This window comes from Amphiura filiformis, chromosome 17 (assembly GCF_039555335.1).
Source record: "Amphiura filiformis chromosome 17, Afil_fr2py, whole genome shotgun sequence".
NCBI lineage: Eukaryota > Metazoa > Echinodermata > Ophiuroidea > Amphilepidida > Amphiuridae > Amphiura > Amphiura filiformis.
The window spans coordinates 43,851,604-43,863,642 of NC_092644.1; the positions used below are offsets into that span (position 1 = coordinate 43,851,604).

At 34.5% G+C, this 12,039-nt stretch overlaps 1 protein-coding gene across 1 annotated transcript in view; it reads left to right on the top strand.

Annotated features, from left to right (window-relative positions):
* Positions 1-3,285: 3,285 nt before the first annotated feature.
* The window catches only part of LOC140138265 (uncharacterized), a 59,188-nt gene continuing 50,434 nt past the window's right edge, over positions 3,286-12,039 (top strand). Inside the window, 1 exon segment of the mRNA XM_072160179.1 lies at positions 3,286-3,653. The gene's annotated coding sequence lies outside the window, so the exon portion shown is untranslated.

Below are 12,039 nucleotides of genomic sequence, written 5' to 3' on the forward strand. Positions count from 1 at the left end.
TGAAACACTTTCATTGTCCAGCATTGACCAGCAAGGTAACACCACCTATTTTTATATTTCAAGTTGCGTTAACAACGTAAGGTTTGTTTACAAGCCTGGATTTTAAAAAGTAGATCTTCTTGGTTTTACCCATGATGAGTAATCTATCGTGGAATCCAGTTAGTTGTCACTAAAATAACCAAGACATCAGACCACGACTGGGACTTCTACGAAGAACTGTCCTACTCCGTCCCTGTCCATAGAGTCATATACGACCATCATACGATGTAGTGATCGCTGATGGTCAGACGGACTACCAGAAGAAGACTCAATAACCTGCTATATTCCATCGAAGGACAGTTGCATGGTTGGAGCAGCAATACTTTTTTTTTATCGTATACCTTATTCTACCCGTAACCCGACTATGTTCTACCAGTAAGCTCCAGAACTACTGTGCCAACAAATATCAATAAATCCCCAGATCATGCAGATCCTAGGCTTCTACGGCCCGTATGCATATACCATGCCCATGACCTTGGAGTCGATTCCACGATCAAATGTCAGCCATCGAAGATCTTTGGCACCATCTATAGTCCACATGTAATGCAATGCTCTCCCTACGTATCCCCTATCAAGACTCGAGCTATAGCAGCAGGCAAGGATGTCACTGGCGCAATCCCGTCAGTAGTCTCTATACAAGATGCTAGTGTCATCATCATGGTCATGCAGTGGTGTTAGAGACTAGAATCAGTTAAACCTTTCTCGTTACCCAAAAGGGTAGAGCAAATATTGTACCGTCCAAAAAGGATTGTCAAGATGCAAGTCTTACAAAATGGCATTTCCTGAAAGACTTAAAAGTTTGTCGAAATTGGCCTACTTGGGCCAGCTTGGTGTAGACCGGGGATGGGGGTAGTGCGAGCCGTTAACCCTCTGGGTTGTTGTTGAGTTCCTACGGGAAGATCATTTAAAACAAACAAACATGGTAAATGCCTTGATATGCCAATTTTCCCCGCACGGGCCCCGTCGATCCACTTTGCGCAACTTTTACACAATCCCGTATAATCTTTGTCCCTGATGAGGGTTTAAAAATATTGTCAGAATGTTATTTTTATTTTCAAATTATCATCATTGTTTAAAGCACATGTGTGAATACATTCTTATAGAACTAAATTAATGGTGTACATTTGCCACATTTAAGTACCTTATTCATAAACATAGATTTTGTCAGCCTATATCCAAGGATTTCTATGAGTACTCTTATCAGGGTTTCTTCATACAAATTTAAGGACGAACAGAGTCACTTTGCATGACAAACATTTACTTTGTAATTATATCAATCATACTATTTCAACATGTTCATACGGATACGAAAAATAAAAATACTCCATGCGTGTTCTTTGCTATCTTGACTGAACTACATTTCTTCATTTCACACAATAACACCATTTTGTTTTCCCTGGTTTTTACACCGAAATGAGTCTTTTGTTACCCAAATGCCAGGGAATAAGTAATAGGGTGGAACATTACACTTACCCACCAACCAAGCATATAGTTTGTATGTTTGTACGAATTGGAGCTGATATCGAATCTGCACAATCTAAAACACATTTGGCGCCCAAAATCGTAAGTTTGCAAATTACTGTTTACGTTTCTGAAGGTGCATGAGTGAAAGTGAAGCATCCATAGTTTGAAACCAAAGCACTGAAGCAGGAATGCAGGGATGGGGTGGGGTACGGCAACAGCACCCACTTTTCCCTATTTTTATTTAAATAAAAAAGTCCAAAAAACGGGAGAAAAGAAATGACAAGAAGTTCACGTTTTGGTGGTAAGGCATTCATAAAGTCTAAAGTATGCAATTTTACGTATAGATCCACTTTTTACATTGACAAAAAAATCTGCACAATCGCACTTTTCATTCGCAAAAAAGTCCCACACCACCTACAAATATATCCTGCGTAAGGGCCTGATCACAGATATTGGATATCTGTGGCCTGATTAACTTGTTTACCACGGTTTCTGTATTTTTCTACAGTATTTTTACTTGTCCTTGAAATAGTAATCATCATCTCTACCCGATAAAATATGGAAAGATCAAGAACAGATCGTAGTAAAAGTTCTATCTATTTTATGTAATATTTTCACTGATAATAAAGCAGAGGTCCCAGGATAGAATCCTGCGGAACAGAATCTACATTAGGGGCACGTGAATATTTTAACCTTTCCTTCAAAGACATTCACTACGATCTTTACAGAAATAAAATTATTGTTTTTTACTGTGTTTATTGACTTTTTGGATATAATTTCTGATGCATAATAACAAAGTGACTGGATGTGAGGTTCTTGATAATTATTGTTACATTCAATAATGATAGTTTTACACCCCGGGTTTTACACATTTCTTTTTGTACAAAGCTTAATGCGCTCACTGTTCTGAATTTAATGTTTTTTTAAACAACAGAGTCCTGACCATGCTGACACTTAAACCGCTCTGACTGACTGATTGATGTTAGTAGTATACACTGCAAATAATTATAACTCAACTGTTGAGTAAAAAGGGAACAGAGAAACAAAGTGAGTGAATTGAACTCAATTAGTGATTAAATTGTCTTCATATTGAGCATGTTGACAAAATATGGTTGAGTAAAAATTTAATCCATATTGAATTCCATTTGACTCATTTTGTGCACTATGTTCCTTTTTACTCAACATTGAGTACTTTTTACCATTTTTAATTAAGAGTGTATCAGTATTTAAACTTAAGTTCTGTTTTTCTTTCCTAATTATTCATACATGCATTTCACTTTCCCACCTCTAACAATCAAACAAATATGCTAACCTAATTTTTCATTTGTTGCACATTGACTTTTCAATAGAAATAATTCAATGGATGCCAACTCAGAAATGTCAGTTCTTAACCATTTTATGCACCACAAAATATGGCAACAATGGCAAACTTCTTTGCTTTTCTTACGCTTCATTTGTTCGTCTCTGTAATCCTCACCTACGCATTTGCAACCTGTTACACGGTATAAGGAGGACGCTATGCGCCCAATTGGGCTACTTTTGACAAGTTCAATATTCATTTTAGAACAAAATTTACTCTTTAAAATCAATGTTTAAGCCCCATATCGTTTGAATTATAACTTAGACACTGTACATTTGTTAAATATTTTTTACAAATGAGCTATTAATTAGTAAAGTAACAATTGGGCGATATTTTATTGTCTTGCGATACGCACTGCGGATTAGCAATGGAAAGTTTATCAACACCGTTCGCTACCTTCTCACTCTCGCAACATAGCATTGAGGAAGTTTACGGTGAATACCAAAACGGCTCCACAGAAAAGTGCCGTAAACTTCAACCAAAGTTATGAAGAACGTTCTACAATAATGTTTTATTTGGCGATAATGACATGACATTTGTGTCATATTTTGATCGTATAAGAAGTAACTGGAATCTCTACTTTGTGAAGATATACAAACAATTGGAATTTATTCTTTAGAGTGTTTTTGTAGCAGTACACCAGAATTCGCCAACCATTTCAGATACTGTTCAGTGATCTAATGGAATTTAGCCAGTCTTTTGTGGAATCGGGAAAACATAACATTGATTGAGTTGCTCTAGAATACGATCAGAATTTTCTCGGAATCTTTTTGCAGTTTTGTCATAGAAGGTGAGTGCTTTATATATTCCAGACTTTTTTTACTTGCACCCTGTATTTTTATGCACCGCAACTTTGACACCGCACTAGAGCATTCGAAGTTATTTCCTTGGCTCTACATCCTATGGAGGATTATGCCGAGTATCAACGTAGAAGTAGACTGAAGTATAAAGGTATACTCATGATATTAAATGGCCATTTGAAACTTTTTCATTTGTTACTTTTTCCTTCCAAGGAGTATAAACATGGCGGTAGTAGATATATATTTGACCCCCGGTAAAAAATGGATAAATTAAGCCTACAGTTCGTGCATCTGCCAAACCAGAACCACCAGAATCTGAGACGAATTCGTCTCAGACCAGAATATAATTCGTAAATATTTCTTAAAAGAACAGATTGTGTGTTGCTCGAGAAGTCTAGCCACGAATTTGCTCACCGATAGCTTCACATCCCAGCTTCACATTCGTGTGCAAATTCGAAGCTAGAGTTCTCGAGTATTAAAGGTGTGTGAAATTAAACTATTTTGAAACATGGAATGGTTGAGATCACTGTGGGTTGAGATATAGGCCTATCATTGTACCATGATTGTACATAATTTGCACCATTTTCTCGATTGAATTTTGCACTATAAATTTGTGAAGCATGACATAAACATGATAAACGGGTGCATTAAAAACCAGCTTATGCAAATGAAGAGCACGATCAATTTCTTTTGTTACGCTTGAATTGATGTTGTATCAGAGAAGATCTAATCTCGGATATAATCAGCATGCATGTCTGATATTATACTACTGTCTGTCCATTTAACTTAGAGACCCGGATTTTACAATTTATTTCACTTTGACTAAAATTCATGAAAGAAAAATTGCTAAACACTCTCATCAGACCGAACAGAAATTAAAAAAAAAAAGAGATGAAAATTTATTTTTCCATGTCTAATTTGACTGACAGCAAGGTATCTGAGTAAAGGCGAATATTCCTAATGACTTTTGATGGGATAATTTATTTAGGCCTATACAGTAAAGGGTGTTTGAACACGATAATCATGCATATTGATCAGTGATATCATCCATATAGTTTTCTTTGCTTTCCTTTGTTCCTTATCATCGATGCAATATAATAATAGATGGTTTTATTAATTCACAATGTCACAGTTGGTACATTGTAACAAATGACAGGGCAAATACATGCTTAAAGTGTATTGTGGATTATACTCCCACCCATTAATAGCAGAACATTAATGCAGCATACAATTTGTATTTTTCATAAAATTGGGTCAAGCCACAAGAAGCATACACAGAAAAATGTTCAAATACCGCGCCGAATTGTTGTAATTAGCGAAATTGTGCACTTCTTGTTTAGGATATGATGAAGTGTTCTAATTTTTAAACTGGGTCTATCATTGCCGACGCCGGTAATTACATTTTCGGGGGAAGGGACAAGTCGATATTAGACGACGAAAAAAATGAGTGAGAAAATTAGTATCGAAATTTCCAATGCCATCATGATCTTAAAAAAAAAAAATCTTTTTTCAATGTGTTTTATGAGGTTTTGTCCACTCCGGCGTGCTATATTAAAACGAATGAATAATGTTCTATTCTGAAAAGTAGAATAAAGTTTATATGTTGTGTCGAAAGGTCAGTAAAGTGAATAATTTTAGCAGTGTGAAAGTTTTGAGATAATATCATATACATTTGTTTATCCTTGAAACCCTTTAAAAAAAAATGTCACGACCTGAATTAGGAGGTCATCTCCTATTATTATGATAATATTAGATGACCATTTTCGCCAGCGCATAGGGCGCTGGTACCTAATTCTGAGATGGGGTTTGTGTACACTAAAGATTAGCTAAGATTATAGCCTTCTTCTATTGGTATGAATTATTTTTTTACTTCTCGTGGTGGAAATGTTTTGATGTCTGCTAATTCGATTTGCAAGGAAAAGAAAGTATGTTTTGCCGTTTCAACGAACGAAAACGATTGAGTATTGCCAAAGTTATGTTTGAATTAATTATGACTTAAAAAGTTATCATAGGTTAGGCCTACACATATAAACATAAACTTGTTCAGCAATCAGCATATCAAAAAAAAATGACATGGTCAAAGCGGGAATGATCACGAGGTCATATCAGTGGACTATACTGAGCATAGCATGATGTTTGGTTGCCTGTGAGTGCATAATTGATATGTTGATAACAGATCTAATAATGTTTTGGAATCAAAATCTTCATTATATGGACCACATTGAAGTCAAAGTAATTATCTATCCTATCCTATATCGTTTTATGGATAAAATTGACTCAAAATGTTATTGATGATATTATTGCTATCTTTAACATCAGTTTTGTCTTTTCAACGGAAAAATCCGATTGAAAATAAAGTTTTTAGGGCTAGCTATAATATTGAACAATATATCCCATATTTTGACATGCACTTATAGAAAATAAATAAATTATTGTCTTACTTTATAAATGATAAATACTGTAAAATGACACATAACTAAAGTGAGGCCAATTTCTATCTTTTTTATTTGATTCATAAAATTACATTCAACAAAATGATTGAAGACTGAGAAAACACACAATGCAGACTACAGAATGGAGTAGGTAAGATACCATGTCCATAGCTTTGCAGGAGTTTCGGACTAACAATCAACACATTCAAAAAATACAGTTTAAAAGTGAAGATTGTAGCGAATGATCAGTCCTTTATCATGTGCTTGCCACTATCTACTTTATAGTAAACTATACATTGCGAAATAATATAAAATTATTTTAAAATAAAACGTGCATGTAAGTTGAGTTAACATAGCGAATTAACTAACAACTGCAGTGTATTTCTTGATTTTATAATAAGCATGGGTAAAAAGCAGTAAAGACAAAAATACAGAACAATTTGGAGTAATGAATTAAAGAGTTGACAGGAGTTATAGGAGTTAATGTGTTTTGCTGTTTCAGTGTGCATGTTCTCACCATTGATGGTTTGGTGAACTGTCATGTAACATGGATGTAAGCGTGATCCTAAAAAATGCCTTTCACGGTGACCCAAACTATTTACAAGACCTCTTCTGCATTGACGCTGGCCTTCCCTTTTAAAGGGAATTTTTATATAACGATCTTTCATGCTTTAGTGGCGATGAGACGTGCATTTTTATGTACGTTTACAAAACAATATTTCACCTCACGTTATACGTAGGCCTATATAGGCCTATATAGGCCTATTATATACATTAGGTAGTTTGGCGAATTTGTAAGGCTAAAAACTTTTATGGTCTAAATTATTTCGGGGAATTTTTTTTTGTGATGCGAAGAATAATAAAATATATAAAACATTGAAATTTTTTGGTCAAATTAAGTTAATTAGTTTCAAAAGCACTGAAAGAACCACACGGGCTAATTCACGTCCAATAAGGTTGCAATATTTTTCACTCGCAGGTCATTTTTTTGTCTGATATCCGGTCACTCATATCATTGTAACAGGAGCAGCTCACCAGTAATCAATATTTGTTTATTCAATTTTTATGGTGATTGTTGGCCAAACATCTTGAGCCTATATAGTATACAGGGGAAAGAAGAATTAACGCATCGCACACTAGCACATTTAAACATGAATTTACAAATGGAAACATTACATGCATTAGGCAGATACCAGAGTAAAAACTCCGGACATACCTGCCTGTGCGGGGACTTGAACCCCATACCTCTCGCTTGTCGGGCGAGCACTCTATCACTGTGCTATACATAATAGACTGCCCTGATAAACAGGACTCAAGCCCTGTATTATCATGATTATAGAGCCCTCATTATCTTACTCGTACATTAAATGATGGCAATGATATTGACCTGGTGATTCAATGTATATACATAGACTATAAAAAAGGAGTCAATTTTGTTGTTGTAATATGTAATCCTACGGGGGGATCTTATTTAATGTAGTCCTACTGGGAGGCATGCGTTATCGTGAAATCGTATGGAGGTGAGCTTTTTCTTTTTTTTCTGTGTAGTCCTACAAGGATGGGGGTAAAAGTAGCCCGACAGACCAAATTTAGTTTTACTCTGTACAACTACAACAGAAGTGGAGGAGGTCTTTTTTTTCCTTTTTTTACAGTCAATGTAGTCCTACAGTAGAATACTGTTAGTTAGTCCTACTAAGAGGAACTTTTACAGCTGTCCTATTATCTTAGTCACTGTGCAGTTGTGCGGATTACTTTTATTTTTAACGGGCAGGGAGTCTTACACCCATCACACCTTCAGCAATTTTGTAGATAAATAAATTAAAAAAAAAAAAATTGTGCTTTGTGGAATTCGCAGTACATTGTAAGTGGGTGATTTTAAAGCAAGTTTCAAGGAAACTATTATGATATAAATTTTTAAATAGTTGAGGTATTTTAGTAAAAGTATATATTGCAAGGTTTCAAAATGTAGAAATAATAAGATCTGCGTATACAGCGTGACTAATTACGCACGTAGCAAATAGTTCGAAGACCTCTAATAAGGGGTATTTAAATATTAAATGGTCTATTCTTCCATGACCACATCGTACATTAACTTTAGGCTGCACTTTTGCGTGGAAAGTTGTGGACGTGCCATAAACCATAATACTTTTTTTGGTTCTATACATAAATCAGATATTAACAGAACTGTTAGTGCATTCTCATATATTTTGAAGCGATTTTTGTATCATCTTTTAACAAAAAAAAATGAAAGCACATTTTCAAGAGCAACACCCTGTTACGTGAATTTGTAAACTTTTCCTTCAGCCATGGGAATATGATACTTCTCATTACAAAGTTAGGTGTTTTGTATATGCTACCAAAAACCACCCTTCCATCATGTTTATTTTGCAACTTGTCTCTTGTTCATGCCAGAATTAGAAAGGCGGATTTTATTAAGACATACAGTATAGCTGCCGAGTGTGATATTATTTTAGTTAAGTGTACCTGCCTCTTTTGGAACATCAAATAAAGAAGACAAGCAAACTAATCATAATTTAGACAAAACAAAAAACAAGAACAACAACAAACAAAGAAACAAAAAAAAAACCCTGGGCTGTAAAATAAAATTTGGTTATTGACCTGAGCTCCGGGCCTGAGCTTTCGATCATAGCATGTTCCTCAGCAAATGCAGTACTTTCTTTACTAAATATTCATGGATACACGTACATATTTTGTTTGTTAATTTTACATAAAATCATTAGGCCTAAAGTCCTCCTTCTTTCGAAAAAAAAAAGTACCTACAAAAGTGAGTTTTACCTTAAAGTGGTACTACACCCCTGATAAATTTTGTGAATAATTTTGCATTTTTCTCAAAAAATAACTACGGTACACACTGCTAACAAAAGTTATTTATATTATAGGGGCAAGGAATCCAATTGCTTCACTGAAATTTTAGTGATTCAAGACAAGTGGTTCATTATGTTAAGAAATGAGGTACATTCTAGCGATACCTCTTTTCTTATTATAAGTAACGTACCGCTTGTCTTGAGTCACTGAAATTCCAGTGCAGTAACTTGATTCCTTGCCCCTACAATATTCATAACTTTTGTTACCAGTGTTTTATTATTTTGTGAGAAAAATGCAAAAATTGTCACAAATTTATCAAGGGGTGTAGTACCACCTTAAGGGTATACGAGGTATTGTTGATTTTCATTATCTGAATCAATATATAATATTATTGAAAAATAACACTTTGGTGTTTTGCAAAAGTTCATTCTACAAATCATATACTTTGAAAACTTGCTTAATTTATTGTTGTTAATGAGTTATGTACGTTTTACAAAAGTGTTGTTGTTTCAGCCTCTTTACAACATAACTCAAGAACCACAGGACCTATACAAAAGTATATCTGTGATATTTGAATTCTTCTACACACTCGCTATGAATTGAGCAATGCAATTTTGCTAAAGCTCACTACCATTTGCAAGTTGCTGTGAACTACTTTTTTTTCTGCTGCTTCGACCAACAATACATCGTATAGCAGCTATTTTTCAGTTTCTCTTAATACTAATAATAGGCCTATGTACATATGCAACATTCTATCCCTTTTCTTGACAACTTGGTCTTGGCATACTTGGTTAGCTATACATGTATAAGCTATTTGTTTCCGTCTTGGATTATATTATACACTGGTTTTACCACTGAGAAGCAAATATTTAAAATCGGTAAATATTTCTCCATGTGAAAGAATCAATTGTAAAGTGTATACTTACAATGTATAAGGTTAGGAATGCACTGTTACAACAAGGAATTTGTGGGATACGGGGTTTCGATTATTCTCTTACTAAAATTGTGGAAGAAGTTTTAAAAGCGAAACATTCTTTTTACCTTGTTTGAGAATTATACTTTCCGAAAAGAATAATTAATAAGTTTGTTGTTGTTTGGGTGGTTTATTTTTGACAAATATTTGTACACAAGTGATGATTAAAATTTGGAATTGATATATCTAACAATCCAGTTTTGTTTTCAAAGTTACTTCACAATCACTCAATCAGTAATTATTCGAAGTACCGCATAGAACCGTGAACCTTGGCTGGCTAACTCGATGCAGGATAGTCCCCGCGTTGAACTTCATTCAACTCTTGTCTCCACACGAAAGAAAATGACAAAAGAAAGTATAAACACACTACCAGCATGTATGCTTCAAGGAAAGGGACTTCCTCTATACAATGCTTCTCTGTTCCAAAAGAAAATACTTAAAAAAAATATCCCCACAGGTGGGTCAACACAATGGCGTTATATTTGGCACAATTTTTCTACTGAAAACAAGAATTCTGCTTCCTTTTTGACCAATATGTGACAGTTTCCTAATATCCTTTTTATAGAGCCCCAGTTTTCCATTATACCGTCCCCAAATCGTATACATATTTACTATAGTGTAGACTATGTTACAGTATGAAATCTGGTTGGAAGTTTGGAACTACAGGTCGAGCCTAAACAGGGATTTTGAAAACGACTAGAAGGTGTTCAAACATTACTATGCAAGGTTCAAATCAAGATTTATATTTTGAATGGAGCGTTTCCATGGTTATGGTTATGGTACAATGTTAGAACTTTTTCCATGTCGTCATATATTGTAGGAAAACGGATAAAATGGAAGAATTTAACGGATAAAAAGCATAATAAACCAAATTGTCGAAAATGTGGCTTCATTTGCATTGTAAATTTTAAAAGTATAAAAATGTTTTTAACGTTTGAAACATCACTATAACAAAATTTTAACATGTCGTTGTAAAATGTTTTTATGCAAACGTTTTAACAACACATTTGGTCAACATTAACATTATGTTGGAAAGTTTTTCAACAGTTTTTGAGTTTGTTTTGAAATTAAATTTATGGCAGCAAATTCTAACCTAATTGCGAACGTTACGAAAACGTTTTGTGTTTGCAGGAACGCATGAGACACGTTGTACAGGGGGTGGAAAAAACTGGAACATTAACATGACTAATCCCGAGATTTCATTTAAGGGGTACTAGCCCATCGATAAATTTGTGTCTATTTTTGCATTTTTCTCAAAAACTAATAACACAGTGGTAACAAAAGTTATGTATATTATAGGGGCAAGGAATCCAATAACTACACTGGAATTTCAGAGACCCAAGACAAGCGGTTGGTTATTTACGATCAGAAATAAGGTACCGCTAGGATGTACCTCGTTTCCTATCATATATACTGAACCGCTTGTCTTGAGTCACTGACATTTCAGTGTAGTAATTGGATTCCTTGCCCCAATAATGTACATAACTTTTGTTACCAGCGTGTAATTATTTTTTGAGAAAAATGCAGAAATTGTCACAAATTTACCACATGGGTGTAGTACCCCCTTAAGAGAGTTTGAAAATGAATTAATTTGTTAAATTGTAAAGCTAGTTGCAAATGCAAAAGAGCAGCAACAAAATCGATAAAAACACAAGACCAATTAATCTAAGAAATTAACTTATTATCCCTGTGTATTTTCAACTTTAAAGTCTTGTTCTACATATTACATGAATGTTCTAGCTTTATCACGCATAAAGTTGAGACCTATCGGAGCATAATAAATTGGTTTCAATTGTTGGGTCAATCTAGAACTTCATAACATCCAAGACATTTGAAGTTGAACCTGGCAATTTAATCTGATTTCAATAAATAGCTTAGCTATGTCGTTGTTTATAAGGTTTAGAGCTTACAAACAAGTTTGTAAGATGCTAGTATTGTACTTAGTTCATGGCATGTCGAGATCGTTGCCCCCTTAATACCATACTAGTTTCGGCATGGTGTTTTAAATCTCTGGTTGCTGAACAGACCAAAAGAATAATATGAAATATATTTCATGTATTTGCGATATTTGTACTATACCGAACTTATGTTTCCACTAAAATAGATTTTACACAAATGATATGCAATCGTTATACGGGATGGGCG